The sequence below is a fragment of the Rutilus rutilus genome (genome assembly GCF_951802725.1).
Source record: "Rutilus rutilus genome assembly, chromosome: 13".
In the NCBI taxonomy this organism is placed as follows: Eukaryota; Metazoa; Chordata; class Actinopteri; order Cypriniformes; family Leuciscidae; genus Rutilus; species Rutilus rutilus.
In genome coordinates, this window is record NC_140218.1 from 16447070 (window position 1) to 16463621 (window position 16552).

A 16552-nucleotide genomic window follows, 5' to 3' on the forward strand; every position below is an offset into this window, starting at 1 on the left:
TCCTACTTGTTTGGATAGTTTCAAATTAAGCTGAAGGATTTTAAATGAATTTGCAAGATGCAGTTTCTGGCATTTACGAAGGTCTACATATGTTTTACTCAGATGTGCTATAAAAAATGTATCAAATGAGTTCTGCTTATAACCGTTTTTCTCTGTGGCCTGTAAATACATATTAGCTCAAATAAACAAACTTGCACACTGTTCAGTGGAGCGTGTTATTTGGTCAAACTTTATATACATCTCAATTTTCACTCAATTATTGCCCCGTTTTTTTGTTTACATTTTCAGAAATGTGAATGACAGTCTTCATATACATTATGACCTTGCAATATACATATTACCTCAAGATATCAAATTTAGATCAAAGTCCAAGGGTACATGTTGAAGTTATTAAAATATTGTTGGTTTATACACCTCATTATCCATACATTTTGCAAAACGGAAGTAAGTTATATTCTCATCCAATTCATTAACCGCTATATAAAAGTGCAGTAAACCGTAAATATGTTTGTACTACAAACCAGTGTGTTTATGGTTATGATAATAAATTCAAATAATATGATAACAAACACTAGTTTGCAATTTAAAGCGTGCATAATGGACTGTTTATGTACAGCTAAAATAACTGGAAGGGGAAGACTCGCACATTCAAGTTACAAATGGCTGTGCTGCTTTTCTGCCTCACTATTTAAATTTTTTTTAAAGGTTTTTACCCTTAAATGGGCTTGTTGACTTCTCATACATTATTTTATGTATTGTACACATAAATATTTTAAGCATGGAGTAGATTTGAAATAATTTAGGTTTTGCTTTTCAGTATGTGAACTGAAAGAAACAAGCATCTTTTGCTGTATCACGTCAATCATGTCAACCTGTCAATCATGATAAACACAATTGTTTACCCAGTTCTGCCTCATTAGAACTGGTTTGTTAAGGCCTCACCTCTGGTTCTGACCCACAGGGCTCTCTATCGAGGGCCACTGCTGAGCCACATCTGGGCGGATCGCTGATGCGAAATGATGTGCCGTTGGGACTTTTGACCATTGAGTATTCAAGTGGTTTAAGATCTATGAAATCTCTTTTAGTAAGCTCTCAGCTTTCTGTCCCTCGTACGTTTAGTCCTCCCTTGTGCTTTCTCCGTCGCCCTCGTCCTCTCAGTCTTTCTTTCGATCTCTTTCTGTTATGCAGAAATGTGTATTTTAAAGGCTGCTTGGATTTCAGAGCTCTATTAAAAGTTCAAAGCTGCAGTTTACTGCTGTAACAAGAGCTACTCCTGATCCAAACACTCGGCTAATGAGAGAGAGCCAGCTGCACCCCCCCACCTCCCTCCCTGTGGCCTGTGGCACCCATATATGAATGTGTTTTGATGCAGTATTGTGTGGATAAAGGAACCGTTTTATAGATCGTAATCCTTTTTTTCTTTCACTTGATGATCCGTCAGTGTTTCACCACGTCCCCCATCTGACTCTGTCTCTTCTGTTCTGCTGATAGACCGAAGTTGTAAATCCTTTTGATAATGGAAAATCTTTGCAGGACTCCCTCTTTCTTTTTGATACATTTCAACCATAGAAAGAATCCTGTGTGTGTGTTGCGGTAGGAGATTCGTTAATAGTTTCACAGCGTATTATTCCAGTACCTATCTATAGCAAGAGTGAATTATTGTTCTTCTGGACTCCAGGACGGCACAAACAAATAAATAAACACTTTAAAAGGGGGCCTTGTGATTATTTGGCAGCGGTCTTGGAGGATGATAAAGATGAGAACCGTGTGATCTGGCTGGCCACGAATCTATTGGGAAAAATTGAGCGTGACCTGCTGAGTGAGGAATGGAATTAAAGAGACCGTTTTGAGATTCTCCGGCCCCGTAACCTCATAAGACTGGTTCACCACACTAAGCTTTTTTTATGTGATTATTAAATGTAAAAATAAAATGTTAGAGAGGAAAATACACATGTGAGGCCATCTGGGCTGAGAGGAATGGTCTTCTGGACTTCTCTTTAGGACTGGGCCATTTTTAATGGCAGAATTTATTTTACCAACTAAGGAGAGTTTGGTGCATTTGTTCTTTCACTCTCTAGTAAAAGATCCATTAAGAGTTGTATTTACTTATTACCCACACTTTATTCTGATTACTTGAATCCTTGATTCTGGATTGGTCGTTCGCTGCATTCTCACTGTTCAAATGGATTTGTATGATCAATGACCCTGAAAACTAATTTGTGGCATTGTGCTATAGTTTCATGTCTCTTGTATCACTCATATGTATCACATAATGAAATAATTTCAAATTAAAGGGATAGTTCACTTTGAAATTAATTTTTGATATGTTTTAGCTTACCTCAAGGGCATCCAAGATGTAGGTGTCTTTGTTTCCGCAGTAGTTTCAATTTTGATATTTTTAGGTCAAACCGTTCTTGTCTGTCAGTCATATAATGCAGGTCTATGGTCACTGTCTCAAAACACAAGCACAGAGTCCAAATTAAAACAATTCCCCATCGTCCAAATGAAACAATTCCCCATCATAAGTACACATTGATGGCCTAAGACACGAAACGAGCGGTTTGTGTGAGAAAACGAACAGTATTTATATCGTTGTTATCTCTTGAAAACAGCACACGTCCAAATGATCTGACGGCGCGGGCGGGTATAGATATATACAGATGTCGCTCATTCATTGGAACGAAACCGTAGCCTAGCGACATCTAGTGTATACATCTATACCCGCCAGCGGGCGGGTATAGATGTATACACTAGATGTCGCCTTCGCTACTGCAGTTCATTGGAACGAAACCGTAGCCAAGGCGACATCTATGTATATATCTATACCCGCCCGCGCCGTCAGATCATTTGGACGTGTGCTGTTTTCAAGAGATAACAACGATATAAATACTGTTCGTTTTCTCACACAAACCGCTCGTTTCGTGTCTTAGGCCATCAATGTGTACTTACGATGGGGAATTGTTTAATTTGGACGATGGGGAATTGTTTTAATTTGGACTTTGTGCATGCTCTTTGAGACAGTGACCATAGACCTGCATGAAATGACTGACAGACAAGAACGGTTTGACCTAAAAATATCCAAATTGAAACTACTGCGGAAAAAAAGACACCTACATCTTAGATGCCCTTGAGGTAAGCTAAAACATACCAAAATTTATTTTCAAAGTGAACTATCCCTTTAAAGCAATATTTAATGTTCATATAACCAAGTAGTAAGGAGGACAATGAGCAATCAGCAGTCATTATGACGAAATAACCCTTGTGGGGTGATACAGTGTCCTAATCACCTTGTTCTTGGGTTTATTTTTTGATAATTCTTTTTGTCGGGATTGTCTTGGTCACATTTTTAAAATCTTTTTGCCGTTAAAAAAATGATTGTCATTTTTGTTTGTTTTCAGCATTATTTGGCAGGTTGATTTTTTTTTTTTTTTCACTTTTTGTTGTTTTTATATTTATTATCATCACATTTTAATATTTTATTTTTATAAGTTTTTCTAACTTGTTCGTAAATTCAAATAAACGATAATTAATCGTTTTTTGCCAATTATTATGTTTGTTTTCTGTATTATTTGGCAGGTTTCATTTATTTATTTTTTACATTTATTATTATTGTTATTATCTTTTAAATATCTTAAATATTTATTTTTAATTGCCATTTAAAGTAAACCTATATGTATGATAACGAGTTTAGGTGGCTTGTAGTTGTAGTAACTTGTAGTTTTTCCAAACTCTATAAACATAAATGTTAAATTATCATTACAAAACCTTCCAAAGTGATGCCCTGAGTGCTCATTCACAAGCTAATGTTCACTTCTTTTTTTTTAAACTGCATATCCTGTCCTCGTCTCGGCCAAAAACGTCCAGTTCTTCTCATCTCGCTCTCATTTAAACGCTTTGGGTTTAGCCTGACTGACTGAGCAATTGGCTCTACAGGGCAGCACATGCCTATTCTAAAACCCAGACCTCCGTGAGCTACAGGAAACTGCCACAGCAGAGTTGAGCCAACACAGCGCTGCTCTGGGACACCGTGAGGCTTTAGCCCAGACATCCCAAGCCAAGATGGCGCCCCTGCAGTAGAACTGAGCCTCTACTGGGGTCTCATTTAAACAGGCCCGGTATTTTGTAATGAATCGGGGCGAAACTTAGAGGATGAGTCGTGATATTTCTGCCCTCAGATTGAGGAGAGAGGAATTGGGAGTGTGTGTGTTTGGGTAAGTTGTGGCAGTCTAGGAGGGAGATTAATGTGTGGAGTTATTGGTGTAATGATGGAGTCAGCTCTCCGGGCTTCAGCTTGGAACAGATGAAATTAATGAAGTACCTATTCACATCCAGGACACACAGGAGACCGAGTAGACTGGAAAATGGCCTGGTGTGTGTGCTTGAACTTTGTTGACTGGTGAGGTTGCAGTGAATGAGTGGCGTATTTTAGACTGGTGTTGGCGGAGATGTTTGAGTTGGTTTTTGGATAAAAGTGTACCTAAGAAATGCTGCTACCATAGGGTTTCTGAATATCAAGGAGAGAGTTAGTGTTTAATGATGGGAATGGCAATTTAATGCTTCCAGATCCTTAATTCTTCTATTTAATGGTTCTTTTAGTACTCTTAAAGTTGGTATGTAATGGAAATTCACCCTATGTATTTTCTAAATGCATGTTATTAGTCAAAAATTCATCCTTGCATATGTTTTTTATAAACCTCGTAAAAAACCTTTGACCTTAATCAAACTGACATTGTCATAACTCGATCTTCTGATGAAATGACAGACTTCCCTCTGGTGTACTGCTTCAATCATTTACTCCGCTTAAACCCCGCCGCTTTCTTACATTTGACTGCAAGCTCACATATGTACGTCACAATACGCAAGAAAAAATCTTTTCACTACTTCCATTTCATTGCGACTTTAATGCAATTTCATTCTAAAATAAAATTTAAAATAATGTTTAATGACGTAACAGTCTTTTTTTTTTGAGCCTCCGTTAATTGGCGTATTAAACATCAATATTAAACAAACAAAACTGAACACTGTCATATAAACAACCAGTCAATAACATCGCTGATTAGTTATGCGTGTTTGATTCAGGAGTCGGACTACACTGCTTTACGCATTATGCTTTTGATTCGCTAAAAAGAACCGCCTCATAAAAACATTTGTTCACTAATCAGGACTACACTGACCATGCTTTCTGTTTTATGCTTTAGTTTGAGTATTGAAGTTGTGGTGCCGCTCTATAAATAGTGCTGGAAACTCTGATTATTTTAGTGTTGTATTCCAAAAATGCGTGTATGAGAACCATTAATGGAACTGAATGTCATTCAGCTATTTAAAAAAATGGAACTGGTTCTGAATAAGAGAGTGGTGTGTGTGTGTGTGTGATAAGAATATTCTCCTGTGAGTAGACCAATTAGGTGTTGACAGAAATGCATTCTCCCCCAATACACACCTAGTAGTCTACCCATCAAAATGAGTTCTCCTCCCTCTGGTCTTTGAACCCTTAAGTGTCAGCTGACCCCAACTGAAGCCGCCCCTTAAAAGAATGATTGGCAGTTAGATGCTGGGGCTGAATTAAAAGCAGTTGGGTCCAGGACAAGAAAAACACTGAGAGAATGCAAGAGACTATTGAAAATACTAATGTGATTAAATGTTTATATCATAAAAGGGTTATAGTAAGTTTCCAAACAGTTTTAGAAGTGTGTAAATTTCGGTTTCTTTTATTTTAGTTTTTTTGGATTAACATACTTGTTATCAAGACATCCATTTTGAACCCAGAAAAAAAGGTTTTAACCTGTTGTTTCCCAAAGGAACAGCATCTATACCAATTCACTTTTTATTTGATGCCAATCTCTCAGGTCCTCAAATGTCCAAACCATTTGTTGTATTCACCAAACCACACCGAGTGCGAGTGCGCGGAGCACGGCCAGCCTCGCTAAGCATACGTTTTAAACGGTCGAGGTGCAAATCTACTGCCCATGCGCCAAGCGGGTGTCAATTTTTCCTTGGCTGACTGGCGGACTAGCAGATCAATAAAGTTAATTTAAAACATTCACACTCTGCCATCTGAAATCAACCATTTAATGACTCTCTGTTCCAGTAAAACTGCAAAAGGGCCCTTCGGATTTACAGCAACAATAAGAGGGAAGAGAAGAGAGAGGGGGGAAAAAACACGGTCACCGAATGCAGTCGGAAAATGCTAGCATAAAAAGACAAAAGAGAGGAAACTATGGCTCTTTGTTTTGTTTTTTACCGCAGACCGAGTGGTTTAAGACCTCATTATTGACCGTAAAGGAACAAACGCAGATGAAAAGTACAAACACGAGTCTCTTGATCTCTGTTTTAAGAAGAAATAGACCAAATGGAGGAATAAACCGTGTTGTGGACTGTAAAAGAGTTTAATGATGTGACTTTATATACTTTTTAAATGTTGTAAGTGTAATTTCTGTGCCACTTGAATCATCAACCTGAATCAGAAAGAATAGCTTCAAACAGGTTTCTTTGAACCTACACTTTTTGCCATTGGTCAAATGAACAGGTAGTCCCACCTCCAAACTCACACCATTGGCTGAGTCACATTTAATCTGTAAAGGAATGTTCCATCTTAAAAATGAGTTGAACTCAATCAACAGCATTTGTGGCATAATGTTGATTACAACAAAAATATTCTTTTTCATTCTTTCTTTCATTCATTCATTCATTCATTTCTTTAAAAAAAATCACGGTTACGGTGAGGCACTTGCAATGGAAGTGAATGGAAGTGAAGGAGAAATGTAACGCCTATAATTTTATAAAAAGCATTTACATCGATTATTCTGTTAAAATTGAGTATCATTTGAGCTGTAAAGATGTTGAAATACTTTTTTACAGTAAATTTAGGCATATTGGTGACGTTACACAGATTTATTTTTCACACTAAAGCCATGTTTGTTGCTGTATATAGTTTACATCTTGTGGCTATACTATTATGAGTATATTAATGTGTACAGATTGCTGGTGTTCATTTCCATTGCAAGTGTCTCACAGTAATTCAAATTTGTGCGCTTTTTGAAGCAATGGAAGGACAGTTGGAAATTATTTTTGTGGTATTAGGCCACGAATTCTGGCAGTTGATCTTAATTTATACTGAACCCAGGATATATTTTTCTAGCATTTAATGAAGCATATGCCTCTGGTCAATTCAGACCATCATAAAGCTTGAAACTGTGCACCTTACTGATCCCACTGACACACTCCATGTGTTCCCTCTTTGCAAAGTGAGTGCAGAAACCCTGTGTGTTTTGTCTTAACATTTTCACTATGTGCAAATACACCTGCGGCTGGCACATTAAAGACCTCACATCTTTACAATGCTCTAATTGGACCTTACGTTTGTAAAACACAGTGAAAATGAATTACTTACACGCTCATGCCTTTGGGCGTTGCTCTGGCCCTCGGTTGTTTCTAATTACTTGTGCGTTACTTTGAAATGATTCGTCTCTCTTCATATTCTAGACTCCTCTGGTGTTCCAGTGAACCTTCCTACATGAGTTTCCGTGGCCGGAACAGGCACGGTTTGCCGTGATCGTCCCCTGGAGAAGACCCTACCTCCTGCAAACTCTTTTCCTAATACTGAAGACCACACGACACGCACCATAAACACTCGTTACACCATCCGTCATACACAAAAAACACACACGCTCTCTCGCACATATTCTCTACAGGACCTCAGGGAGACACGCATTCATCATCATCCGCAACAAGCCGGAGATAAGCCTCTGCTAATACACACTAGCCGATGACTAGTCGATGTTTATGAAGCGAAACGACAGAACTTCCCGTTTTCACCTTGACAATTAAATTAGCCGAACGAGGAATAGGAGGAGGAGGAGGGGGTGAAAGATGGATGATATCATCTGCCTCCCTCTCTCTCTCTCTCTTTTTACAGTGATGTCTTACTTTGGCTTTACATTAAGAGAAAATTCATTTAACAGCTGTGCCTGCTTTAGCGAGAACTTGGTGGAGTGGACTTTTCAGAGATAGCATTACCAGCTCTCTTTATTTTATGTGTCAGCAGAAGAAAAGCAGCATATCTTAACAAGCAAGGATGGAATCGATTAGACCTCGGGTCCGTCTCCTCCTTGCTCTCTCTCTCTCTCTCTCTCTCTCTCTCTTTGTTTCTTCGCGTTTCCCCCCTTTCCCACAACAATAATGTCAATTTTTACTTTCCTCTTCTGATCTTTATGCAATATTCCTCATGACTCCTTGCTGACAGCACACATCCCCCTCAGACGGACGTGTGTGTTTTGGTTTGTCACAGGTTTATTTGAAGAGCCTTTGCGGGGTTCTCATGTCAGTTTGAAAGTATATGTGTATTGTGGGGAGCTGTTATCTCACTAATTTGGCTTAATTTGATAACCGTTTGGCAGATTTGTCCTAGCTTAGTTGGACCAGCTGTGTCTGCCCTGTATATTTTGGTTGAATCGCAGGAAATGCACACCAGGTTTTTGCATGCCGCCTTGCCTGAGACTACCAACGTCTACAAAGTGTACACTACAAAAAATAATTTCTTAATAATTTAAGTAGAAATTTACTTGAAAGCTAAATTGTTTATGATATGACTTGTTTTAAGAATGTATTTTGCATTACCCTTTGCCAAATAGTTTGTTTTAAGGATGAATAAGCTCCACACATCACTTTTGGCCACTACTGTTATATATACCTATATGAGGAAGGATATTATTGCTATATATATATATATATCCTTCCTCATATACATATTTACATATACATATACATTACACACACACACACACACACACACACACACACACACACACACACACACACACACACACACATATATATTACTATATATATATATATATATATATATATATATATATATATACACATACATACATACATACACACACACATACATACATGCATACATATACACACACACATATACATACATATATACACATATACATATGTATATGTGTGTGTAATGTATATATGTGTGTGTGTATATATATATATATATATATGTGTGTGTGTGTGTGTGTGTGTGTAATGCATATATGTGTATATGTAAATATGTATATGAGGAAGGATATATATATATATATATATATACACACATTCCTCAATTAAATGAAGTAATATATACCCTATATATATATATATATATATATATATATATAACACCCATAAACTACTTAAAGAGTAGCCTACTAATATAGAAAGTCATTGGCTATGTAATCCAGATATACTCGTAACAAATGTACTGCTATTATTCTCTTTAATTTAATTCTGAGGTCTGAAGCACATGTCCAGACATTATATTTTTATCTAAATGAATGTTAAGTAAGACAGTTTGAGATAAAAAAATAAAAATTGAATCTGTAGCGCAGTCAGAGACAGGGAGTGGAGTAAGAAAGAAAGAGAAACGGGGAGGAACGAGAGCGACTCGAGCATCTGTTTTTCGTTACGGTCCACCTCACTCAAGTTTTCAACATTGAGCTTCAAATCATCTGTTTCCTTCAGCTTCTCTCGGTGAGACTGGTCAGCTGAAAGAAATGAGGACATTGAGTCTCCAACTGTATTTAATAAATGATGGAGAACGGTAGAGTGAAAAATTGAAGACATTTTTTTGTTGGTGACTAATTTATAACGGGTTTCGTTTATAAACACTAAGTCAAACTAAGTTATTCACGTTTTTCTCTTTTTCATAAAGAAATTTCCATCTCTATTGGGATTCTGTGAACTGATAAATACGTATGTGTGTGAGTGTGTGTGGTCTGAGATAGTGATTGGTTCTGTCATTCTGTGTAGGAAGTTGACTCGCCCCCTGTTTCCTCTTGTCCTGTCATTCTCGATTTTGGCCACACAACACCTCTTCAGAATGAACACTACTTAAAAACGCACATCAATGAGCTTTTACACACACATGTCCGGTGAGAATCAGCACACAGCAGAAATAATATTTTTGTATGGACAACTGAAAAACAGTTGGTGGTAATCTGATGCAGGATCGGACAGGAAAATATAAATAAGGAGAGCAGAGATAATTGCAACACGTTTTGGATTTTGCTCTTTTATTCAGAAAATGTTCAGCGTACAGCTCTGTTAAATTTCCTCAAAAATCTATCTCAAGAAAATGTATATATTAAATTCAGATACAGTAAAACTAGAATTAATCGAAGGCTGATGATAATGGAAATAATTTGTATCAATGTTGTGTTAGTTTGTACACAGCACATATTCATACAATATTTATTTTAATATCAATGACTTTAATAGTGAGACTAGAATATGAAGTTGTTTATCAGGCCAAATGTTAATGTACATTTTGAAAGATTGATTTGATTTGAATAATACTTTACAAAACGTCTGAAACTGAGATAGTCTGTTATTCTGGGATTTTTGAAGATTGAATCATATCTTGTAGGCTATGTCCACTGAGTTTTGACATTTATTGAGCATTACAGTTATCCTTCTCTCCCCTGCTTCAGCAAAATATGCTTCAAATACTTCAAAGAAACCATGCTGAACAAAGTTCAGACATCTGATTTAACAAGCATCCAGCATCTGAGGAGGAAGGTCTCATTACAAGCAAATTCTTACTCTGCCACCAGAGCTGCCATTTGTTTCTTTGTGCCCTTTAGGTCCTCCTGGATGACCTATGACCTCAGCTATCCACACCATTTGGTGCTGGTGTACTGGAGGTCTCAATGCTTGGACACACAGACTCTTGAAAAATATTTGACAGAAGAATCCATATAAATAGGCTATTTATGGACATAATGAGAATTATCACAATGATAATCACAATTGTAATGCCCCAGAAGTTGTTTTTCATAGCTCAGGAGTTGTTGTTTGAAGAGATGTTTTATCGAAGTTTCAACATTGTCTAAGATGTTTCTCTTATAATTCCTTTGGAGAAATAAAAATAGAGACAAATGCTGACGTCTTGTAAGGCTGCAGACAGGATTTGAGGAATAAAAATCAAACCGATTTTTCTCATTAAAAAATGATTGCGTTTTTTAAAATGCAATAAAAAAAACACTCCTGATTTGCTGTGCTTGCTTGTAGGGCTGGACAAATAAAAATATTTCATAAAATAATAATGATATTGCAATTCACTGTAAAAAACAAAACAAAACTTGTATTAAAGAAAAGTAATATCATATTTTTAATTTAGCAGTACAACTATAAAATTGCCTATTATTTGCGGCTGTCTTGATTTGTTTCCAAATGTTAAACCATCGAACTTTTCACTTTCACCATTGAAACACACAGCATATTTAGTTCAGTTTGATCATTGTGTTTTATTCCGATTAATCATAAGTACAGTAAGCCTCAAAGTACAGTAATATTATAGAGCTATAAAAACGTACGTGGAGGTTATTTGGTTTTGGAAGAATTGGATGAGAAATATTCATAGAGGGTTCATAGAGATCTTTTAGACTTTAGCAAACCTGAGCACAATTTTCTTAGCCTGAATAAGTTGGCAAAACTCAAAAAATTTGAGGTAATCAGTTACATACATTTTTTTTAAGTTAATAAATTTAAAGTTTAAGTAAGGAGAACTAGTGTAAGGAGAACTTGTACTCATACATTGAACTATTATTAAATTATTGTGTAATCTTAACTTAAATATTTTTAGTAGCAGAAACTTGGCTAGCTTTAACTAGCTAATTCAATAAATGCTACCTTACATACTGCTTTGATAGCATTAGCATAGCATTTCACTTGCTGAATGAATACAGCAATATAAAACATTTAACATGTATCTGTTCTCAATCTAAGCTCATGCTCCACTAGTCGCCATGATGGTAGCCCTACAAAAAAAAAAACATAACAGAAACTCTTTTAAACCAGCATAACAAAACATTAAACACTACTAAATCTCCCACTTAACACTGACCTTGCACACAAAAATATTATATAACACTTAATTATAGTATTTCTACCAGAAAGACTCGGGAGGCAAAATAGTGTAACAAAGCATACATTTATTAACAGCCCAGCAAGCATTTATAAAGTTCTTTGGCGTAGGCCCCTTTCGTAGCTCATAATCTGCATCTGAAGACGAAGGCAGGGGCGGTATGGACAGGGACCATCCTGGTGGTGGTGGGGAGGATGGAGGTAATTGAATAGTAATTAAGTAAGGTAGCCTAATTGATACTGCAAGTATTAGAACACGATTGGTTATAAGTGACGTAAAACAATTGAGTCTTCCTGGCAGAACTTACGCTAAAGCTTTGATTTACTCTCCCTTTTGAGTGTTATGACAAAGCATGCTGGGAAATAGAAATCCCAGCCCAGTTTCAGTTAAATTTAAGTTTGTCTAAATTAAAAGAAACAAGTTCATAAAACTCAAAACAATTAAACAATTCAGTTTACTTAAAATGTGTCAGTTTTGTGAATTTAAAAAACACCCCAAAACTTCTAAATACTCATAAAAGTGAATTTGAACTAATTTGTTTAATTTGAGTTGGCTCTACTCAAACCTGTTAATTATTTTGAGTGTTAGGGTTTACAGGAGAATCCATTATGATAAAGCGGTTTCATTTTCATTTCCAGCAGAGTTGGTCAACTGTGCCGATATCTGAAATTGTGTGCTCACATGTGGATTTGTGCTCCCGCTATGATGAGGGTCTGAGTTTGTGTGGTTATGTTTTGGCGAGTACGGTGGCAGGTGTGTAAGAGCGAATGGCGATCTGAAGAGAAAGACGAATATACAGACACACACATAAAGGGAAGCTTTGATATATTATACCAGGGAAATCAGAGGGAGGTAAAGTCAAGCTCAGTGTTCACAAACACACACACATACTCGCTCTCCGGCTCTGATCTGATTCTGTTGGATGTTTTTAGAGCTTACACTCACTTCCTTGTAAACATACCCATGGCTCCCGTGGTGATAGCAGGCTTTGACGCGCCGCCAGAAGAGGGCCTCGCTGTCTTCACGGAGACGGAGAACAGCAGGGCACATGCACACACAAGTGCACGCTCGCACACTCTTTCAACTTTACATATGGCCTCAGTGTGTGCATGTGATTGCCATGGATACAGAACGGGTCCCGTAATATGTCTCTACCGCTGCTACAGATATAAAATCAAATCCCATTAAAACACCTGGAGAGGGAGAGCGAGCGAGCGAGGGAGGCTGGGAGAAATGTAAGGCACACCCTGATGATTAAGCATATGGCTGGTGCAGGGTTTGCCACGGTCCACTGAACACACAAAATCCTCACATACTCACACTATACCCAACGAGTTTATGGGAGAGAGACTTACTGACAGCTTCACTATACAGAGTGTGGGAACGGCAGACCAAATGGAGGAAAGTACACAGAGGAGGGAGGCTACGGGGAAATAAAAGCTGAAAAGGAGCAAGTCGGTTTAAAGCTATAGTTAACATTAATGTCATTCCAAACCTGTACTGTATGACTTACTTTCTTTTGTGGAAGGCGAATAGAGATGCTCTTGTCCATGCAACAAAGATTGACAGTGACCAGAGTTTGTAAAGCTACAAAAAGAACAAAAGTTATACCATAAAAATGCCCAAAAACTATATTCCAAAATTTCCGAGGCCTTACTAAAGCTGAGGAAAAGACCAAAATTTAAGTTCTGTCATGACAACTCTCAGAGTGTTTATAATGGAAATGGATATGACAATGTTGATATGTTTGGTCTTGGCGGAATAGATGCTGCTGCCGCAGATTAAGTACGGGACTTGATACTGCCCATACATGCTTGATATGCTGCTGTGAGCAAGTAAAACATGCTGCACAAAATGCAGTATACATGCATTACCCGTAGCAGATCTATACAGGTGGAACTGGGTGAGGTGCAGGATTACATCAAACTACACTTCTACATCAAATGCTGACCCTGTATTTGAAGGTTGACCATGCAAGCTCATTGGCTACTGATGCAGCAGGAACCAATCAGCTGTGCTCCTATAGAAAATGATGTGATAGCAAGCAGATCGAGTTAAAGGTACTCTAAGCAATGTTACATGTTTTTTAGGCTAAAACATGTTTTGTCACATACAGCAAACATCTCCTAAGCTGCCTGTCCCCTGAACACACTGTAAAAAAAAACGCGGTCTCTGTAGACAGCCCAGGCTCCACAAATGGCAACAAAAACAAACTGGACAAACCTGGACCGCGAAACATAATAAACAGTGTTCCAGCCGATAACCGACAAGAATGATTTGGGGGTGGGGGTTGGGGGGTTAGTGTGCGTGCACATGAAGGGGGGTGTGGGGAGTGGAGGAGAGAGAAGCATGAAGAGGGAAGTTAGCTAGAGGAGAGATGTCCTAGACAACGACAACGACAAACGTTAGAATTGTATACTCTTGAATTTTGATATGGCCGACACACGACCAAAGAGACGACGTTCCAATGAACAAATAGCAAAGAAGAGGGAAGAGGAGAAGGAACGCACGAAGTCCCGAATTTACATCGTAAAAGCCTTTCGAAAGATGGCGAGAACTCCGGAAGAGGGTGGGGGAGGAGACGGGATGAGGAGGAGGGAGCGTCAAGCTAGCCTCCGTTTTGTTTGACAATACTTCGAACGTCAACAAGAAGTGACGTTACCCAAGATCGCTTAGAGCACCTTTAAGGACCAATCCTGCGTCAACGAGAGTTTCATGACAGAACTTTGTATTTATTTGCTGACAAGACAGGTGGCATAAATGCAATCCAATGACTGGACAAAAATGTAGTAACGTATTATTAAGTCTCTTCTTAATATTTCTAAGTTACTTAGCTGTATGTATTTGGTTCATTAGAAGGAGCTGGCTTAAGAGAGTAATTCGTTCTGGAATCAGACTTAATTGGCCATGCTGTATGTTTTTGATTCATTAATGCAAACAGACCAATAAGAGTAATTTATTCTGGAATCGAACTGGTTGTGCTGTAGGCTATATGTTTTTATTCGCTAAAAGGATTCAGCTTATTAGAGTCATTTGTTTCGGAATCTGATTACACTAGTTAACTGTCTCCTAACATATTAGCAATTTCTTGTTTTTCACTGGCATGTCTTTGAGATGTTGAGTAGTTTTAATCGGTGACTTGTAATTTCTAATGGAGTCATTTTCACTGTAAGGTATCTGTCCTTTTACTTAAGTATGGTTTTCAGGTACTCTTTACACTTCTGAGAACCCAACCCTACTTTTGTGTTAGAATGCTGTAATTCTAAATGTCATCATAAATAAAAACTCACTCTATTTTTGCCAACTGCAATAATGTAATTTAGGTCCATCTAAAGTGCGAGCGTCTGTTTTACAAAAATGTGTAATTTCTTTTAAACCCTGCTTTGGTTTAATCTTTTATCTCTATCTTAGCATTAAATCCAATGAGTTTCAGATTATCAGATATATAAATTACATTTCACGCAGTCTCCAGTTTTCCGCAGATCCAGATGACTGAGGTGTTGATGGGTCATATTTGGCTCAAACAGGCCTTGCGTCTTCCATCTCTCTAACACTCATTTTGTCCTCCTTTCTTTCCTTCCACCCTGAACATACCCCTCCAGCGGCAGTTGCGGCTGTTAGACATATGGAGAAAATTGAAGGAATTTAAAAATAAAAGGAAAAATGTGAAATAAAACGTGTGAGTGGAACTCTCTCCTCAGGGCAGGGTAGACCTCTGTTGGCTCTCAGATCACACAAAACCTCTTTAACAACGGCAAAAGAATTGGTTTAAAGTGCAAAAGAGAAAAGTCAGATACTTGGACAAGTTTTTCGTCATACCAATTGAATGATAAAATGCATGCACTTCTTTTAACACTTGTTCCAGTGCTGTTGTTGTTAACATACCTCATCGGTCCTTGTTCCAAAATGTGTTTTTGTCTGACCCTGATTCACTATTAAAAGTGTTTATATTTTAGACCTAGCGGGATGGTTTTCACGGGAAAATTGCGTAAAGGTCACATCAGTGAAATTTTGCATACAAAAACAGGTCCTTAGCATAGAAATGTGTGAATCAAAGCTCACGCACATGTCACTTTCAAACCAAGCAACTTTCTGTTGGTCAGCATGGTGAATTTGCATGACCAACTTGAACCTGAGTGGGATCTGTGTGATGGAGAACTTTTTCCACCCTCATGTGGAACTCCTGATCACGTGGATTCCCATCGGAATGATTTTGCCGGTGAAATTCGGCCGAGCAACATTATATGTGACAACACCTATGATGAAAACTTGCATAAGACATTTCTCAAAGCTAGGAAATTGAGTGAAAGCAATCAAATTGATATACTGTTAACACATTAAAACGGCTACAGCTGTCATCTCATTAATTCATTCACCACAACTGAAAAAATATCACTCACTAGTTGACCTTGCCAACTAGTTTGTTTGGTTAGATCACTAGACCATCCAAACACATTAGCATTTGGCATCTTTAATGGTGAGATTAAATTTCGACATGCTATAGATAAGAGAAATGAGAAGCTAACAGCAGCTCTCACATCTACAGGTGGGTGATGCGAGTGTGAGGGGTTAGGCCATGTTCGCTCTCTCTCGGTTTTACACACCCTCTCAAACACACACACACACACA